The sequence below is a fragment of the Leptonychotes weddellii genome, chromosome 6 (assembly GCF_054177405.1).
Source record: "Leptonychotes weddellii isolate Sample4059 chromosome 6, ASM5417740v2, whole genome shotgun sequence".
Taxonomy (NCBI): Eukaryota; Metazoa; Chordata; class Mammalia; order Carnivora; family Phocidae; genus Leptonychotes; species Leptonychotes weddellii.
In genome coordinates, this window is record NC_138374.1 from 94,958,576 (window position 1) to 94,977,813 (window position 19,238).

At 42.9% G+C, this 19,238-nt stretch overlaps 1 long non-coding RNA gene across 1 annotated transcript in view; it reads left to right on the forward strand.

Annotated features, from left to right (window-relative positions):
• Nucleotides 1-19,238, forward strand: part of LOC145722054 (uncharacterized) — a 28,175-nt gene that overhangs the window by 6,085 nt on the left and 2,852 nt on the right. The window contains exon 2 of the long non-coding RNA XR_014146089.1: nucleotides 13,288-13,400. This is a non-coding gene — a long non-coding RNA (uncharacterized LOC145722054). The remainder of the gene's footprint in view (nucleotides 1-13,287; nucleotides 13,401-19,238) is intronic.

Below are 19,238 nucleotides of genomic sequence, written 5' to 3' on the forward strand. Positions count from 1 at the left end.
CACCATAGCACATACCCTCCCCAATGTCTATCACCCGGCCACCCCATCCCTCCCACCCCACCTCTGACTCCAGCAACCCTCAGTTTGTTTCCTGAGATTAAGAATTCCTCATATCAGTGAGGTCATATGATACATGTCTTTCTCTGATTGACTTATTTCGCTCAGCATAATACGAGAGGGAGAGCTTTTTTAAGCAGACTCCCCGCTAAGCATGGGGCTCCATGCCGGGCTCGATCTCAAGACCCCGGATCATGACCTGAGCCGAAATCAAGAGTCAGATGCTCAACTGACTGAGCTGCCCAGACACCGCCCCACCCTCAGTGGTGTAAGTTCTGATGTTGAGAGACACAAGTCTGAAGAAGCAGCAACACTGACCACAATATGGAACAATGGCTGTCGTCATTAGTTAGCATGTGTCCAAAATTTGCCAGTCACCATTTCATCTCCCAGGCCCCTTTGCCTCACATGCAAATCCATCTTCTGTCTCTGTGCAATGGCCAGACCTACGCCCATACCTACTTTCTCAGCTGTGAAGGGCTTGCTTGCTTGTTAACCTAGCCCCTCCTTGTTGAGCTAAGGGTGTTTTGTGCAGAAACACACCAAGTGCTTGTCTTGGTCCTTTCAGCTGTTATAACAAAATGCCACAACTGGGTGGCTTTTAAACAACAGAAAATTATTTCTTACATTCTGGAGGCTGAAAGTCTGAGGTCAGGATACTGGGATGCTGGGGTGAGGGCGTCTTCCAGGTCACAAACAGAAGTTTGTGGAAGGGGCTAGGGAGCTCTGTGGGCTCCTTTTATTATAGGGGCACTAACCCCAATCACCTGGGCTCTGCCCTCATGACCTAATCCCCTCCCAGAGGCCCCCCACTTCCTAATACCATCACACTGGGCATTAGGATTTAGCATATGAATTTGGGAGGCAGGTGGGCACAGTCAGACCACAGCAGTGCTACAGTTCATAAAACTTACTAGTGTCAGCCTCCATTTAGAGCCCCACTAGGTTCTTAGGGGTAACTAGGTTCTTAGGGTATGTGTTTTTAAAGATGAAGATGCAAATATTTATCCATATTCACATATGTGCATATGTCGGACATTTACAAATCAAAGGCAGGGAAGGTTAACTCTTAAATGACAATAACATAGCTGTTTTTAAGGACCATTGTTTTTTTTATCAGCCACCATGTAGACTTCAGGGCACATTTTCTCATTTCACTTACACATGAGAAAATTGTTGCAAGCTAGTTGAGCTGTAAGGTGAACTTGACTGTGATAATGGGACACAGCTCAGCAAAGACAGCAAGGTCAGCTGACCAGTGTCCTATTCTCCTCTGCATGCTATATGTACTGACCTGGCTCAGGATCACCTCTTTGTTCTCCGAAGGACTATCAGATTAGCACCAGAGTGGTCCAGGAATGTCTTTTGTACAATTAACCTGGGTGGTTAATTGTAAGAGGGACACCTGGGTGGCTCAGTCATTAAGCGTCTGCCTTCGGCTCAGGTCATGATCCCAGGGTCCTGGGATGGAGCCCCGCATCGGGCTCCCTGCTCCGCAGGAAGCCTGCTTCTCCCCCTCCCACTCCCCCTGCTTGTGTTCCCCCTCTCGCTGTGTCTCTCTCTGTCAAATAAATAAATAAAATCTAAAAAAAAAAAAATTAACCAGTAAGATTCAAAGAGGTTGATTAATATTTGAAATTAATCCCAGAAAGCCAACTTTGCGTTGAGCTCCCAGTCTAAGTTCCTTTTCTCGGCTGGGTCTAGAGATTCTTGAGCAGGTGGGGAAAATATCTTGCATAGAACATAACTGTTTAAATCTGTAGTCTTGCTATGCCAACTGTATTAACCAGTTCGGCTAGAGATGGTATAGTGGCACACAGACCCCCAAATCTTGGGATTTATGCAACTGAAGTTTATAGCTCACACCATATCTGCTGCAGGCATGGTCAGTGACCCAGGGCAACTGTCCTCACATGGTGACTCAGCATTCCAATCAGTCTTACTGCTCTGCCTTGTCAATGCACACTTCCCCGATTACCAGGACAGGGAAAGAGCAAAGAAGAGCAAATCAGTGCTTCTACCTGGAAGTGACACGTGTCCCATTTCAGTTGTAAAAACAAGTCCCATGGCCACACTGAACTCCAAGCAGACAGGTATATATATCCATTACTGGTTCCCGTAAAACAAACCACCCCAAACTTACATGTTTAACAACATAGTTTATTACTTCTCGTGATTCTGTGAGTAGGCTAGGCAACTCCTTTGCTGGTTTTGCCTGGGTTTACTTGCACATCTGTTTTTGGCTGGAGGGTCAGCTGGGCTGAAACGTCCCAGATTCACGTGTCTGGCAGTTGGTGCTGGCTGTTGGCTGGGGTGCCTCAGTTCTTCGCCATGTGGCTTCTCATCGTGCAGTAGGCTCAGCTGGCTTTCTTCCATGACAGTCTCAGGACGGTGTTCCAAGAGGACAGAGACCAGAGCTATAAGATCTCTTAAGCCCAAGCTCTAGAACCTACACAACACCTCTGCCACATTCTGTTGGTCCAGGTCAGGTACACAGTCAGCCCAGATTCAAAGTGTGGGGAAATAGTCTCTTGATGGAAGGAGTTGTTGATATTGTAGCCATGTGTTTTCATCTATTACAGCAGGGTACATGTACAGTCTGTTCGTGTTATTTGTGGCAGTTATGTTCTATAAAGGCATTGCAAACACTGAGAGAATACGGAGCCATTGCTCCCGGGGGGAAATACAGGGTTAGGCTCCTATGAGTCTCTGGATACAGCATTTTCATCAACTGATCAATACATAACCTTGTTTTATGTGTGTCCCTATTTAACAACACCTTGTTTAATATGTACTGTTGACTCCTTAGCACTGAACTCATGGCCAATAGCACTGTAATTCATGCCTAAATGAAGCTTATCTAAGACACATTTTCTCCGGAAGACACATCACAGCCTTCTTGTGCTTAGGAATGCCAGACGACACTTCAGCATTACATGTGGGGGCCACTGAAACATGAAATCAATAAAAAGTACAAAAATGTGAAAAAAAATGTCTAACTAGGCACACAAAAGGACATGTTTATTGTATAAGAGCTGAAACAAGAAGGCAAACACCACCCTTGTTTTACCCCAGCTGGAAGTGTGTGTGTCAGGCAGATCAAATTTTTCCTCACTCTGCACGTGTCCATGAGTGACCAGGAAAGCAGTGTGAATATTGATTTGGAGTTTACAGATAAATTTTAGCAAATAGGCAAATTTTTCAAATATAGAACCAACAAATAATGAGGATTAACTGTACAGAGAAGAGGGAAACCAGATTGGTAAACAGCAATTTCTGTCACATTCATCACGGGAAAATAGGAAAGAAATTAACATTTATGGAGTACTTAGTATGTGCTGGCCTTATGCATTTATAATATCACTAAAGTGTATAATATACTTTAATATCTTTTTTTAAATTAAGATTTTATTTATTTGACAGAGAGAGTAAGCACAAGCAGGGGGAGCAGGAGAGAGAGGAGCAGGCTCCCCGCTGAGCAGGGAGCCAGATGTGGGGCTCGATCCCAGGACCCTAGATCATGACCTGAGCCAAAGGCAGACAGAACTGACTGAGCCACCCAGGCACCCCTTCAGTGTCTTTTTTCTGTGTTGCTGGATTCAGTTTGCTGGTGTTTTGTTGAGAATGTTTTCTTGTAATGTCTTTGTCTAGTTCTTGCAATCAAAATCCTCTTAGAATGAGTTAGGAAGTATTCCCTCCTCTTGTGTTTTTTTTAAAAGAGTTTATAGAAGAATTAACATAATCCTTCATAAACTTTTAGTAGGACTCACCAGTGAAGCCATCTGGTTCAGGGCTTGTTATTGGGGGAAAATTTTTATTAGTAATTGAGTCTCTTGTCTTAGGTCTAGTCAGATTTTCTATTTCATCTTGAGTCAGTTTTGGCAGTTTGTGTCTTTCTAGGAATCTGTCCATTTTATCTAGGTGCTCTAATTTATTGAAATACAATTGTTCATAGTATTCTCTCATACTCTTTCTCTTTTATACTCTCTTATTCTCTTTTTAATCCTGCGAGGTCAGTGTAGTCACTCTGTCATCCCTGATTTTAATCATTTGAGCTTTCTCTTTTTTTTTTTTGGTCATTGAGCTAAAAGTTTAATTTTTTTTTCTTTTTTCCAAAGATCCAACTTATAGTTTTCTTGATTATTACTATTTTTCCTCTTTACTTCATTTATTTTCACTCTCATACTGCTTGCTTTCTTCTGTTTGCTTTGGATTTAGTTTGCTCTTCTTTTCCAACTTTAATCTTAAGGTAGAAATTGATTTGAGATCTTTCTTCTCTTTTAGTATAGGCATTCACAGCTTCTCAGCACTGTTTCTGTTGCATCCACAAGATTTGGTATGTGGTATTATTTTCATTTACATCAGTTTTTATTCTAATGTCCCTTGTGTTTTTGTTTTTGTTTTTTTACCCATTGGTTATTTAGGAATGTGTTTTGTAATTTCTAATGTATTTGTAAATTTCCCAAGTCCCCTTCTGTTACTGGTTTCTAATTTCATTCCCCTGTGGTTGAATAATGTACTTTCTATGATTTTAATCCCTTAAAAGTTATTGAGACCTGTTTTATGATGAAACATATGGCCTATCCTGGAGAAAGATCCATGGGCATTTGAAGAATATGCATTTTGTTTTTGTTGGGTGAAGTAGTCTATAGATATGTTATGTCTAGCTGGGTTATGGCGTTATTCAAGTCTTTGGTTTCTTTGTCGATCTTCTGTCTAGTTTTTATATCCATTATTGAAAGTGAGGCATTGAATTTTTCTGAATTATCTATTTCTTTCAATTCTGTTATTTGGCTTGTATTTTGAGAGTCTGTTAATAAGTACAGAGATATTTGTAATTGTTTTATCTTTACCTTTTTTTTTTTTTAAGATTTTACTTATTTATTTGACAGAGAGAGACACAGTGAGAGAGGGAACAGAAGCAGGGGGAGCGGGAGAGGGAGAGGGAGAAGCAGGCTTCCCGCCAAGCAGGGAGCCCGATGCGGGGCTCGATCCTAGGACCCTGGGATCATGACCTGAGCTGAAGGCAGACGCTTAACGACTGAGCCACCTAGGCGCCCTTTATCTTTACCTTTTATCATAGAATTTCTTTTTCTCTAGCAACAATTTTTGTCATTTGCTGGTATAATAATACAGTAAAATTAATTACTATAATATTTTGTCTGATATTAGTGTAGTTACACCAGCTCCCCTTTGGTTTCTGTTTAAGAAATACAATGGTGTATTTCTTTCCATTGATTTACTTCCAACTAGTTGTGTCTTTGGATTTAAAGTGTATCTCTTGGGGCGCTTGGGTGGCTCAGTTGTTGAGCGTCTGCCTTCGGCTCTGGTCATGATCCCAGGGTCCTGGGATCAAGCCCCGCATCGGGCTCCCTGCTAGGTGGGAGGCCTGCTTCTCCGTCTCCCCCTGCTTGTGTTCCCTCTCTCGCTGTCTCTCTCTCTCTGTCAAATAAATAAGTAAATAAATCTTAAAAAAAAAAAAAAAGTGTATCTCTTATAGAAAGCATATAGCTGTATCAGGTTTGTTTATTTTTATCCATTCTGCCAATATCTGCCTTTTAATTGGACTGTTTAAGTGTTAATCTTATTGAGGATCCTTTGTATGTGATGAGTTGCTTCTCTCTTGCTATTTTCAAGATTTTCACTTTGCTTATGGCTTTTGATAATTTGGTTTGGTTTGGTTTTTATGCCTCTGAAAATCATAAATGAAACTTAAGCTGTTCCCCCAAATTGGCATAAGTTAACCACTTTTAATCAATCTCCTATCCGTAGGAAAACTCTAGTGCTATAACCAACTATTATAAAAAGTAAAATCTTTAAAAAAAATAAAAATAAAAATTAAAAAAAATAAAAAATAAACAGCCTCTGTGTTTTCACTGTATAAGCTGTTCTAAAATATAATAATCCTCTGAGCCTAATTCTACCATTGGTTTGAGAGCTCCCAGTTTGTAAACTGTTTTTATATGCACAATAAACTCTTACTAATATAACCTTTACTATTTTAATGATCTGGTAATCTGATTTAATTTTGTTATTTCTGGTTTTTTGAGAGTAACTAATGCATAAATAGAAGATTTACTATAAGGATTAAATAGGCAAATGTATGTAAACCCCAATAACAGGGTCTCACTTAATACTACTATTTTTTTTTTCTTTTTGGAAACTCAGGCTCAAAGGGTGGTAATGTTGTTCCCAATCATGTCACATTATTATTTTTTTTTATTGGGGTATAATTGACATATAACATGTTAGTTTCAGGTATACAACCTAATGATTTGATATTTGTAGACATTGCAAAATGATCATTGCAGTTAGTCTAGTTAACATCTGTCATCAGACATAGTTACAAAATTTTTTTTCTTGTAATGAGGACATTAAAAATTTACTTTTAGCAACTCTCAAATATGCATGACAGTATTATTAACTATTGTCACCATAGTATACATTATATCACCATGACTTATATATTTTATAGCTGGAAGTTTATACCTTTTGACCACCTTCACCCAGTGTACCAGCCTCATGCCCACCATCGTCGCAACCACCAGTCTGTTCTCTATAACTTTGAGCTTATTTTCCTTTTATTTGTTTTGTTTTTTAGATTCCACATATCAGTGAGATCATACAGAATTTGTCTTTCTCTGTCTGACTTATTTCACTTAGCATAATGCTCTCAAGGTCTATCCATGTTGTTGCAAATGGCACAGTTTCATTCTCTTATTGCTGATTAGTATTACAGGGTGTGTGTGTGTGTGTGTGTGTGTGTATGTGTGTGTATCACATCTTCTTTATCCATTGATCCACTGATGGACACTTAGGTTGTTTACGTATCTTAGTTGTTGTAAATAATGCTGCAGTGAACATGGGGGTGTGTATACCTTTTCAAATTAGTGTTTTTGTTTTCTTCAGAAAAATACCCAGGAGTGGAGTTGCTGGATTATATGGTATTTCTATTTTTAATTTTTTGAGGCACCTCCATTTTGTTTTCCATAGTGACTGCACCAATTTTACATTCCTACCAACAGTGCATGAGGGTTTCTTTTCTCCACATCCTCGCCAACGCTTGTTACTTCTTTGACAGTTTGATTTTTGATATGGTTAAGGTACTTGAAGTTTGTTGAGCTTCTTGGATGTATAGGTTAATGTTTTTCATCATATTTGGGAAGTTTTCAGCTATTATTTTTTCAAATATTCTTTTGCCCTTTCTTTTTCTTCTGGTACTCCAATTATGCATATGTTATACACTTGATGGTGTCTCACACAAGTCTCTACATTTCTGTTTATTTTTCTCATTCTTTTTTCTTTCTGTTCCTGAGACTGGATAATTTTAGTTGAACTATCTTCAAGTTAACTAATATTTTCTTCTGCCTACTCACATTTTCTGTAGAGATCCCCTACTGTACTTTTTATTTCAAACCCAGAATTTTTATTTGCTTTTTTATTTTATTTTTATTTTATTAATATTCTGTAGCTGGTGAAATGTAATTCTTATACTTTTCAGGGCCCCTGGGTGGTGCAGTCAGTTAAGCACCCGACTCTTGGTTTCAGCTCAGGTCATGATCTTAGGGTCATGAGATCAAACCCTGCGTTGGGCTCTGCACTCAGTGCAGAGTCTGCTTAACTGCTCCTCCCCCACCGACTTGTGCTTGCTCGGTCTCACTCTCTCTCTAAAATAAATAAGTAAATAAATCTTTTAAAAAAAATATTGTACTTTTCTTTAGTTCTTTAGATGTGGTTTCTTTTAGTTCTTTGAATATATTTGAAGAGATGCTTTAAAGTCTTAGTAGTCCAATTTCTGGGCTTTTTGGGGAACAGTTTTTATTGATTGCTTTTTCCCTGCGTATGGGCCATACTTTCTTGTTTATTTATTTGTCTGGAAATCTTTTGTTGAAAACTAGACATTGTAAATAATGTGGCAATCCTGAAAATCAGATTTTCCATCCTCCAGAGGGTGTGTTTTGCTGTTGCTGTTTGTTTATTGGCTTTTCTGGACTAAGCATGTTTTGTTATGTGTGGCCACCAAACTCTCTACTTAGTTAGCCTAGTGGTCAGTTCATGATTGACAGTTTTGTTTTGTTTTGTTTTTAAATGCCCAGAACCAATAAGTCTCTCAGTCTTTACCAAAGATTCTGTGTGAGTGTTGGAGCATTCCTTCAACATAAGCCAGGCAGTTGACAACCCTCCCTCAGCCTTTAGTTCCAGCTTTTTCTGAGCCTCAAGGTTAGCCAGAGGTGAGGACTTATGGCCTTTTCAGATCTTTCCTAAACATATTCACACAACCCTACGTATGCATATGATCTTATAGGTTCCAAGAAATGTGCTGGAGTTTTCCAAAAGCCCTATAAACATTTCATTCTACAGATTTTTTTTTTTTTTTAAGTTTTTGGTTAGCCTACTGTTTACCTCAACTGTTATCTACCACGTCAGGCCGCTGTAAAGTTACATAATCGCCTCTAGTTGTTGTCAACCAACATACCAGGGTAAAAGGCTTTTCACACTGGGTGAGCTCCAAGATAGGTCAAGTAAAGATAGTTTTGTCAGTGGGGTCTTTCAAGAAATCACCAGACAGATCAAGTAATGACAGATCTCAGGGAATGAGGTTTTGAGGTGTTCCAACCCTGTTTTGTCCCCTCCGGTGGCTGGCAGGTTTGCAATGTTCACCACAACTGGAAGCTATTGGTTTCCAAAGCCACCATGGAGCTGGAAGAGGACGTGTTAAAATGCCACAAAGTTTGCTGTTCTTGCTGAAATTCAGTGGGTTTAAAAAAAAAAAAATCTATGGATCGGATAAATAGGCTAACCAAAAAATTCTTTTGTTAATTTCTAGTTTTGAAAAAGTTGATTTTGACCATTTTTGTAAGTTTTCTCATTGCTTTTATCTTTTTAAAGGTTTTATTTATTTTTTAGAGAGAGAGCGAGCACAAGCAGGGGGAGTGGCAAGCAGAAGGAGAAGCAGGCTCCCTGCTGAGCAAGGAGCCTGATGCAGGACTCGATCCCAGGATTCCGGGTTCATGACTGAGCTGAAGGTAGACGCTTAACCAACTGAGCCACCCAGGTGGCCCTCTCATTGCTTTTATAAAGGAAAGAGTTTTTAGCAGTCCTTACTCCACTTTTTTCCCTCATGTCACTTGTTAACTATTATGATCCTTATTATATCATTAGGATTAGGTTCATCTACACGTGACAAAAACCTTGAAGTAACAGTGACCGAAATATGTAAATTTTGTTTTCTCTCATTAAAATTTAAAAGTAAAGGGAAGCCTGGGTGCTCAGTTGGTGGCGGGGAGCCTGCGTCTCCCTCTGCCTGCTGCTCCCCCTGCTTGTGCTCGCCCTCTCTCTCTCTGAAAAATAAGTAAATAAAATCTTTTAAAAAATAAAAATTTTAAAGTAAGTTCAAAAGTTTAAAATGTTTACGGACAGCAGCTTTTTTTTCTAGCTTTCAACTCTGCCATCCCTAGAGTGTGGCCCTCATCCTCATGGTCTAAGATAACTGCTTGAGCTCCAGCTGTCATATCTGCATTCCAAGAAACAAGATGAAGAGCTGAAAAAGCACACACACCCTTCCTTTAAAGACACTTTTCAGGAGTTGCACATGATATTTCAGAACTCAGTCACATAGCCACACCTAGCTACATGGGAATTTGAAAAATATGATCTTTATTTAGGAAGCCATGTGTCCATCTAAAAACTAAGGGTTTCTTACTCAGGAAGGTGGGGAACTAGCTGTCTCCGCCACATGCATTTAACAGGTGAAGAAACTGAGGTTTCGAGAAGCTCAGTCATGGACTCAAGGATCCCCGGGCAGGATGGAGTGGTGTCAGGACTCCAACCACGCATCCTACTTCTGAAACCTGTACCTTTAGCCGTACAGATTCAGGGACGTTGAATAGCTTGATGAGGTCAACATAGTTGGCAAGGACGGATCTGTCCGGCCCCAGTAATCCTCCTTTTTCCATTATTTGCCCCAAACCATCTGACTCTGGTGGGCCACCAAGAGGAGTGACAAAAAACAGACCTCACTGTTCAAGCTGAAAATGCCTGGTAGAGGCCCATTAAGATGCGACATGAAGTGCATTGAGCGTCCTTTAAACAGAGGACAAGGCGCACCTTAAAGGCTGCAAATGAAGCAAGATAATAGATCATCAGAAATGGAGCCATTGAGAAACAAACGCTGCAGAACTTGTTTGCTTTCAGAAGTGAGATTAAGGGACTAGTCAGGTTGAGGCTGGGAATGGTGATGAAGAAATCAGGATTGAATGTTGTGATTTTGAACAGAACCATAAATACATTTTGCTGGCCACCAATCTCCTGGACTCCTAGCTCCCCTCCAACTGGTCAGTAGTTTGTATTAGTCCTTTCCAGTCACATCCAGCTCCAGATGGGGTGAGGCCCAAATTAAACCCAGCTCCTACGATTCCATTGCATCCACCCAAGGTCTAAGGCAACAGACAAACCCCAGTGCCCACCTTGACTCACCCATTTCTTTTCTTTCTTCACCTTGGATTATCCTAAAGCTGAGTTCATTGAGACCTGTCATATTGTAATTACAAATTCAGAACAGGTTTTCAATTCCACCAGCGTGCCTTTTCACAGTGCTCACAGAGGGTGCACCCACTGAGGGAGTATCAATGGAATTGCCGTTGGATAACCAAACAGAAGCACAATTGAAGCTGTGGTGACTAATACAGCCCCATTCACAGCCACCCGAAGATAATCCACTGTTCCTTGTGGTTTGAATCCATCACCATGAAAGGGGCGGTGGCGGGCGGGGGGAAGGATTTGGTTCCAGCAACAGGAGTAATTCTAAGTTTATCTAATGGTGTATGTTTGGGTTACTGAAGTTAAAAAACTCATGGTTGGACCTTGAGCCCCATAGGAAGCTGCCACCTGTCCCCACCTCTGCTTCTGGAAGCCTCCTCACTAGCACACAGCAGATCCCCTGCTAAGAGCACCCCTCACACCCTGCCCTGGCACCCCGAAAATAATGTCTGCTCAGACCTTACCTTCACACGCATGCATGTGAAGACACACACACACACACACACACACACACACACACACACACTCACTCACTCACTCACTCACTCACTCACTCTTACTTGCAGGAATAGCTCCAGCTCTGCCTTTGTCCTCCACTTCGAACTTTTTCTCGGCTTCCCCAGGCTTCTCTGCTGGTCTTCCTTTATTTTATTTTTTTTAAAGATTTTATTTATTTTTTGACAGCGAGAGAGGGAACACAGCAGGGGGAGCGGGAGAGGGAGAAGCACGCTTCCCACCGAGCAGGGAGCTCAACGCAGGGCTCAATCCCAGGACTCTGGGATCATGACGTGAGCCAAAGACAGACACTTAACGACTGAGCCACCCAGGCGCCCCCCCCCACTGGTCTTCCCTTAGCTTCATACCTGGATTCTTTCTCTGTACAAGGTTAACATGTCTAAACACTTTATTTGGAGATAGTTAGAGATTCACATGCAGCAGTGAGAAATAATACAGGGAGATCCCATGTGTTCTTTACCTGGTTTCCCCCCAGTGATAACATCTTGCAAAACCATAGTACAAATGTCAACCAGGATATTGACATTGGTACAATCCCCAGATCTTATTCAGACACCCCCCGTCTTACATTTATGCATTTGTGTATGCACATTTATTTAGTTAGTTCTATGCTATTTTATGATGCATGGAGGTTTGTGTATCAATCACCGTCTCTTATGTTACTTTTGTATAACCCCACCCACATCCCTCCCCCCGCCGCCTCAACTCCCCAGCCTAACTGCTAATCTGTTCCTCATTGCTATAATTCTGTTGTTTTCAAGAATGTTTTATAAATGAACTCATAACATATGTAACCCTTTGGGATTGGCTTTTTTCACTCAGCCTAATTCCCTTGGGATCCATCCAAGGTTTTATGTACATATTGGTAGTTGGTTCCTTTGTGCCTGAGTAGTATTCCAGGGTATAGATGTACCACACTTGATTTAACCGTTTACCCACTGGATGTCTGGGTTATTCAGGATATCCGGGTTGTTTCCAGTTTGGGGCTATTCTAAATAAAGCTGCTATGAACATCCATACAGAGGCCTTCATATGAACATAAAACCTATGTTTTTATTTCTCTGGGATAAGTGCCCAGGAGTGCAGTTGCTAGGTCATGTGGTAATTGCTTTTTAGATTTATATGAAACTACCAAATGTTCTCCAGAGTGGTTGTACCCACCAGCAATGCATGAGTGATTGAGTTTCTCTGCATCCTTGCCAGCAACTGATATTATCACTGTATATATTTTTTAATTTTAGCCATTCTAATAGGTGCACAGTGAAATCTCATTGTGGTAATTTAATTTTTTAAAAGTCTATTTTAACATTTTAACTTTTAATTGTTAATGATTATTTGCACAGCTTTCATACATTTTTATTTTTCAGAAGTTATTTACTACTGCAAGTGTGAAGTGTTGAAAAATTGCAAATAGTATTTCTCATAATTTCATTTCACTCATTTGGTCACACTTTTTTTCAATAGGCCAAGAATTCTATCAGTGCCTGCTTTTGAGATATGACTTGATGCACAATATTGAAACCTTTTTGGTAATTGTCAACTTAAAAGTTAACAGGACATATATACATGAATAATGTAGTTAAATGACTATTATGGCCCTCATGGACCTATTTTTTTAAATATTTTATTCATTTATTTGAGAGAAGAGAGAGAGAGAGGGAGAAAGCATGAGCAGGGTGGGAGGCAGGGAGGGCAGAGGGAGAGGGAGAGGGAGAAGCAGACTCCCGGCTGAGCATGGAGCCCTACCCAGGACTCCATCCCAGCATCTGGAGATCATGACCTGAGCCGAAGGCAGGCACTTAACCAACTGAGGCACCCAGGTGCCCCCCTCATGGGCCTATTATAAAGGGAATTGCTCTGTCCACATAACAATTATGTTTCTGTATTTATAAAATACTTTTTCTTTTTTTAAAGATTTTATTTATTTGAGAGATAGAGAGCATGCAAGCGAGTGGGGTGGCAGGGCAGAGAGAGAGGGAGAAAGTGTCCTAAGCAGACTCTGCACTGAGCAGTAGCCCGACACAGAGCTCGATCTTACAACCCTGAGATCACGACCTGAGCAAAACCAAGAGTGGAAGGCTTAACCAACTGTGCCACCCCAGCGCCCCTATAAAGTATTTTTCTAATCAAAATATTAAGCTATGAAAAATAGACACCTGGCTATTTCTCTTCCAGCCCTTCCAAAATGAGAATCCACTGCAGCTGCCTTCTTAATTCCTCAGCTCTGTGCAACCCACGTCCATCCCAGCTTTCAGGCCGTCATACTTACACCTCAGGGGAAGAAAGAGGTAAGAGGGGAGGCTCCATGTTCCAGGCTCCTATTTGTTTGGGAGAGAAATCTGGCATTTTTAGCAGAAGAGTAAAGTGTTTACTTTGAAAAAAGTAGAGACCCAGTTGCCTGGATACTGTCAGGAATACATTTCATTGAATCTGTGGGTGACCGGTAGTTGCTTTGTCCCTATTTGAGTGTCCAGCATATTCAGGGGAAAATGAGACAGCTCTAACAAATAACCCACACCTGCCTGGGCTTTCTCTGTGGTCCTCTGGGTGTGTATGTGTGTGTATCACACACCCACACATATGCTTGTAATGAATAGCTTTGTGTAAAAACTCTGTAACAAACATCAATTCTGTAAATTACCAGGGAGTCCTAATTGGGTTTGCTAGCAAAGCAACTTCTATAAAGACTATAAATAGTAGGCGCATGCTTCCGTAAGCAGTGTAGCTATTTCTTTTTTTAATATGGGGTTCTCATGTTACAAGGACATCACAGATTACTGAATAATTTATTTAATGGTAGACTGTATGAGCTTCAGTCTTTGCCAGTGAGCTCATACCCAAATGTCTAAAGAAGATAAGGTGAGCAAAAGCTAGAGCTCAGGCTTGGATGAGCTGCTTATTTTTTTTTATTAGATATGTATGGCTATTATAGCCATATATACATATTTTACTTGATATTATCTCCGCTTCAAAGGTTGTAAATAGAATAGAGGCACCACTTTATTATTGATATTTAGCTAACTCATAACAATGCATTCGACACACAGTGCTGAGAAATACAGAATAGAATGATGACCTTGTCTACACTTGGTGATTTTATCAAAGGATTGTGATATATCAGGGAATGTTTGTTCTCTATGAAAATATAAGGAATCAAAAGAGGGCAAAATTCAATAAGAGGATGTTAGATTTGGAAAATAGAGACAAGAAAAAAAGATTTGGATGGCTATTTTTCTGTGCACCCCTGTTGTTAGCTTTTCAATGATATGGAGTTTAAAAACAATGACTTTTAAGCTTGCAGATCGTAGACAGTTTGCCTGTAACTATATACAGCTCTCAGGTGAGCAGAGTAACCTTGGAAGATGGGTACACTTTTCTGTCAAATGTAATTTTGATCAAGGTAAAATTTGTTTAAAAAGAAAACTTAAGGGCACCTGGGTGGCTCAGTCGGTTAAGCGACTGCCTTCGGCTCAGGTCATGATCCCAAAGTCCTGGGATCGAGTGCCGAATTGGGCTCCCTGCTCACTGGGAAGCCTGCTTCTCCCTCTGACCCTCTCCACTCTCATGCTGTTTCCCTCTCTCTCTCAAATAAATAAATAAAATCTTTAAAAAAAAAAAAAAGACACTTAAATTTGGGGCAACCGGGTGACTCAGTCGTTAAGCAGCTGCCTTTAGCTCAGGTCATGATCCCAGGGTCCCCGGCTCAAGCCCCACGTCTGGCTCCCTGCTCAGGGGGGGGGGGGGGGGGGGTTGTTCTTCTCCCGCTGCCCCTCCCCTCACTCGCTCTCTCTCTTTCTTGCTCTCTCTTTTGCTTGAATAAATAAATAAAATCTTTTAAAAAAATTAAATTGAAGTTTGGCAATAGAAAGGTAGCAAAAGAAGAGGCACACAATAACATAAGAGGAAATTTATGTGGCCAACAAGTGTGGCAGAAGGCACTTCCTTTCATTAGCAATCAAGGAAATGTCAATTAAACCCATGCGATATCCCTACACGCCCACCTGACCAGTTAAAATTTTCAAGTTTGCAAATAGCCAGTGCTAATGAGAATGGAGAACATTGAGAGGGACTGGTGGGGGGAGTCGGCATTGAAGCAACGATGTTGGAAAGTAGCTACCATCATCAGCTGAGGTTGAAGATGCACACACCTCCTTCACAGTTGAAGAAATGCCACTATGGGAAAATGATGCCCTATGCAGCAGGATATTTACAAAAATGTTTATAGAGACATTGTTCCTAATAGTCCCAAGCTGGAAACACCCAGATGTCCACCCAACATAGGAAGGATAAGAGCTAGGGCCACTTGCAACAGTGGGGATGAATTTCACAAACATCAAGAACACAAATACACAGAGTGAGGGTTCGCTGATAGAAGGCTCATAAACAGCAAAACTAAACTCAATTGTTTAGGGAAATCATTGTAACAAAAGTCAAGATAATGGTCTCTTTTCGAGGAAGGGAAGGATGGTGACCAAGAATACCGCACACTAGAAGCGTTCTCTTTTTTCACCTGGCTGTGGTTCCGTGGGGTTTCACTTTATCCTTATTTACTAAACCGGATATTGATGTTTAAGGTACTTTTATGTATGTAGGTTATAGTCCACACCCACATGTGCATGCAAAATGCTTTCTAACCATACTATTCAATGCTGACAGATCAAGATTTTTGAAAACAAACTCCCGAGTTCAATTTCACACCCTTAAAAAAACTAAGTATTCAGTAGAATGAACATTTAAAACAATAAGCCAAATCTTCTACAGAGTTCCACATGAGAATTCTGTCATGCCTGCTGGGAAGACAGGTGGGAGGAGAGGGGGGAGCACCGCCCCCCAGTGCAGAGGCTCCCTTCCAACCCGCCCTGACCCTCAGCAGCTGTTTGCCTGGGCAATTCTCGGGGCCTCATTCCTCATCTGTAAAGAGGATCAGACCCGATTAGAACTCCTCTGAGAGTCTCCTAGTATATTCTTGGGAGTTCTCTGTGGGAACTTAAAAAATTTTTTTTGTAAGAAATTCTTTTCATTTTGACGAGCATCTGAAAAAGAAAAGCATCATCTGGGTCCTCCGTAGGTCCACCTTAGAGTTCACGGTGCCCGCATCATTCTCGATTTATGACCACGTTGGGGCCAGATGTGCTATTTTGTCTTGAGCCGGTAAGAATAAAACATAGGCGACCTTAATGAGTAAAGTCTGCCTTTGCCTAGTGACCTCAGGAAAGGCTCACAACCAAAGTTTTCACTGTTGGAAGGGACCATGTCTTGGGGGATTTGAGTCGTGGGACAATGCCTGACCCAAAGAAGGGTCTAGGCACCTGAATAACAAAGCAAGGGGCAGTTTCCTCCACGAAATCATGCCATCAGTCTCAAAATTAATGGGTTAACTTGTATTGGTTTCATATTTGGTTTGTCAAAACCATGAATTTGTCTTGATTTAGTAATTGTAGAAATTACAAGCCTATGGGATGTATGCCCAGTTTCATGTTTATCCACATTTAGCTAACAGTCTTATAAAAGTAATTTACATTAACACTGGAAATCCTCGGAAAGTTTTTTCTTGAGAAGGCACCACCCATCATTCACACTTAAGCCTCGCTGAACCCCATGACCGCCGCTGACCGTCCTGTGATTCCGTTTCCATTTTGGAAATCAAGCCCTTTCCCGAGCATGTGTCAGGCTGCCTGCGCTCCAACCCCTTTCATAAGTAGCAGTGACTACTGTAGGCAATTTTGCCTCCAGGGGACATTTCAAAGTGTCCAGAGACACTTGGCGGTGGTCACAGCTGGAGGTGGGGGCCAGCCAGGAGAGGGCCAGGGATGCTGCTAAATATCCTCCAGAGCACAGGTCAGCCCCCCGTAAGAAAGAATTATCCGGGCCAGCACCAGCAGTGCCCAGGTTGAGAAACCCTGATCCTGCTCTCTACAGCTCTAACTGCTGTAAGAGGCAAATCTTCGGTGTCTTTTCCCAGTTGGCCAGAGTAAGGCGTACTGTTCTCCTGCACCTTATCTTTGGCAGCACTATTCCCTTGCACACGGCAGAAGCAGGCAAGCAAGCAAAAACCACCCCTCAGGCATGAGGTCGGTTGCATGACTGGCTTGATTTAAGAAGGGGGGTTTAGAGGGGTCCGGCATTTGGCTACGTTTCGAGTCAACCTTATTCCAGGTCGTCCTCTATCGGGTCCTGGTCTGCCACCTACCTAGAGTGACTTGGCCTGATGTTCATAGCTGGTCTCTGGAGGGAACGCGCTCTCCGGTGAGTCCCAGAGGAAGCCCCTGGAAAAACAGTATTTGAACAGAAGTGGTAATGAGAGCTTCAAACGGATCAGAGTGGTTTCAGACATCTGAGAAATCTGGATCAATCTCCGAAGTTCTCTAAAGGCCCATGTAGTTGTGTGACGATGTGCCCACATGGCTGTTGGGGAACGTCCCTCTGCTGACTCTCTGTCCCCAAGTAACCACATACGTGTTCACGTAGGTCCTGCTGTATGTTCCTAGGTCCTGTCTCCTGTCCCCCATCAGACGTTTAAGTCCTGCGAATAGAGCCTTGCATGTCTTGTCGGCCCCGGAACACGGCGCCGCGTGCTCAGCGCTCAGCGCTCTGGCCTGCTCTGAGGGGGGGGCAATGCGGTCCGTGGGCTCGGAGACTGCAGGCCGCGTGGGACTGTGGATAAGGGCTTCCCAAACCCTGCCGGCTGTCCTTTCCAGCCCCTCGTCCCGTTCAGCTGTGATTCTGGTGCTCAGACTCCAGTCAGAACCAGCCTCTCGGCTTTGGAAGCATGAGAATGTATAGCGTCCTCCTGGCAAGAAAACAGCCCTTCGTCTCCAGGACTGACAAAGGGAATGTGCTCCTCCTCACCAGGTCTGGGCAGGCTGCCCAAGGTACAGCGGGGGCGGGGGGTCATCTCTGACCCCTCTGGCCACCTCCCCACCACACTGACACCACACCACGGGGTCGCTGAGAGCGCTGTGGGCAAGTCTCCATCCCTCCTTAACAACCAGTGATACATGGCAGCCGCTGGATGCCCCACATCCTGCCTAAAACCGCCGCCCTTCCCTTCCCCCACTCCTTTTGAAAAAGGAGGGAAAAAAATCCTCTAAGACAACTCCGCGGGCACATGCCATTAGCACAACACACGTGCCCTGGGGTATGACAAATGTGGCCCTTATTTCCTGGCCTGGACTTTAGGGGTCTGCTCAGGCCCCACAGCTGAGAGGAGGCTGGAGCTGCCCTGGGGGCCCTGACAAGACTGAGGGCGCGGGCCTCTCCACTTGGCATACCGCCTGGCCCTGTGGGCTCTTTGGTTGACACCCCTCCTCCAGGCGCCTGGGTCCTGCATGCCTGGGGGCCTGTGTGGCTCAGGGCGGCTCACTGGACTGGGTGTGCGCACCATGGCTAAGGAAGAGAGGAAACTGAAGGCAAGAAAAGCTGGGCATTGGCTGTGAGGGCATGAGGCCCGCAGAGAGGAAGGCCCATCGTGGGGTCAGAGGTCAGAAGGGTGCTGAGCACAGCGAGTACTGCTGTAGGAGACAGGTCAGTGGAGATGGGTCGGGTGAAGTCCCTGAGCAGTAGCAAGCTGGGGGCTCTTTCATGGGATCCAGTGATGCTTTAGGTCTGGGAGAGGGCAACAAAGAGGGAGATGGACTTGGTAGCATCAAGAGGATTAGGCAAGGGCACCTGGGTGGCTCAGTCGATTAAGGGTCTGCCTTCGGCTCAGGTCATGATCCCAGGGTCCTGGGATCGAGTTCTGCATCGGGCTCCCTGCTCAGGGAGGAACTGGCTTCTCCCTCTGCCTGCCACTCCCCCTGCTTGTGCTTGCTCTCTCTGTGCCAAATAAAATCTTAAAAAAAAAAAAAGGATTAGGCAAGACTTGACCTGTCCATTTTAGCCTGATCATAAATCTACGATGTTCAGACTTGGTTGTGGGGAAGGCAGGGAGCAGTTGTGAGTTTTCCCTGACTTTACCCCCACACAGTGGTGACGTGGAGCCCAGTCTGGGACTCCTTTGAAAGGGCCAGCCAGACCCTGCATTAGCCAGAGCCTGGGCGGGTCCCCAGCTCAGTAGTGGGGATTAGCTAAATGTGGCATCTGGTGGGAGCCAGAACCTAACTTTAGCCTGCTAGGGCCAGAGGCAA